We start from the raw sequence: 1,782 nt of genomic DNA, 5'->3' as shown, positions 1-1,782 counted from the left end.
GTATACAGATCTCAGTGTGAGAGAGAGAGAATATTTATAAATAGTATATATATATATATATATATATACGTATATAGTTCAAATGCCGAAAGCTAACAATGCATCAAAAATCAATAGGCTTGAAAGTTGTGGTAAAAATCACGTAAATTGTAGATGTTTCTTTCCCATATTCTTAAGTTTTCCATTGTAGATTCAAAATCGCAGATGTTTAAAAGTATCTCGGTCATATCTTTTTGTTTTCCTCAAGTCCCTGCCAAAGAGGCCTTTCTTTCAATACCAGAACTTTACAGTTGGGCTGGATAACGTGAGACAAAAGATTTTTTTCTTTAACAGAAATTATTAATCTAGATGGGCAGGTGAAAAATAATATTCAATCTCTGTAGAAGACACAAGATGGGAGAAACAAGCAGACGAAATATACAAAAGTAACAACTGTGAGAGTGAAACTATAAATAGTTAAAATGGATAGATATGAGATGGCACAAGTGACATCAGAGAAGCAATACAGCTTCTTCTTTTTTTCACGTGAGTAATTGTATGGAGAAAAGGTTAAAAGATACTGGCTTCGCTACTTACCATCGAAGGGGAATGTCTTCTGTGTTATATGAAAAAATTTTCAACAGCAATGGAAACCTTTTTGTAAGAAACAACTGGTTACTCTGACTGAAAACATGCTGCAAGGGACTTTAGTCAGCATGAAAAAGACTCACTGCATTAAAGTTGTATCACCAAATATATTTGTAAAACCAAAAATGGTCGAATCGACAAGAGTTTAAAACAGAGCAGATGGAGTCAGAGAAAATACTGACACCAAGTTCTAGAGCATATTCTCTCAGTCATAAAGTTTCTGTCATCCAGAGAACTAGCATTCAGATGAGGCAAAGAAGCAATCGGTTCAATGCATAAAGGCTGAGTATGATACACTTCTTGATGAACACGCAATTATTGGAAAATGTAGAACATATTTTAAGATTATTGTTAGTTGATCCATTAGGGGTGTGTATTACTCACTGTCTGTTTATTCTACAACAGATAGTTAGTAATACATATATACTTTGATTTTCTGGATAATGGTGGTGAGAACTTCTTTATGTAGGATTTCTATTAATTCATCACAAATAATTGAGGATAAGCTCAGTTCAGTTGGACAATGCACTGTGGACTAAAGCTCACAGTACTGTGCAAGAGTGTTAGGAGAAGAGAATATTTTGTCATTCTTTTCATTTTATGGGGCTAATTATTCCACACCATTGCAGCATGGTGATGCTTCACTGATCCCTGTTGACAGTTGAATGAGCCAGGGTGAGAATATTTTGTCATTCTTTTCATTTTATGGGGCTAATTATTCCATACCGTTGCAGCATGGTAATGCTTCACTGATCCCTGTTGACAGTTGAATGAGCCAGGGTGAGAATATTTTGTCATTCTTTTCATTTTATGGGGCTAATTATTCCATACCGTTGCAGCATGGTGATGCTTCACTGATCCCTGTTGACAGTTGAATGAGCCAGGGTGAGAATATTTTGTCATTCTTTTCATTTTATGGGGCTAATTATTCCATACCGTTGCAGCATGGTGATGCTTCACTGATCCCTGTTGACAGTTGAATGAGCCAGGGTGAGAATACTTATCATTAGAATTCTCATACACTTGTACCAAGGGCATGTCATAAGAGTTCTGCTTGAATGAACACACTGATCAAATATAAGGGTCTGAAATAACTGTCATGGTACCCCATGCAGTGTGTTAACTATATAGAAAGAAGCTAGCGTATGATACCGG

Source organism: Limulus polyphemus, unplaced genomic scaffold (genome assembly GCF_000517525.1).
Source record: "Limulus polyphemus unplaced genomic scaffold, Limulus_polyphemus-2.1.2 Scaffold5008, whole genome shotgun sequence".
NCBI lineage: Eukaryota > Metazoa > Arthropoda > Merostomata > Xiphosura > Limulidae > Limulus > Limulus polyphemus.
This window is presented reverse-complemented; position numbering follows the sequence as displayed.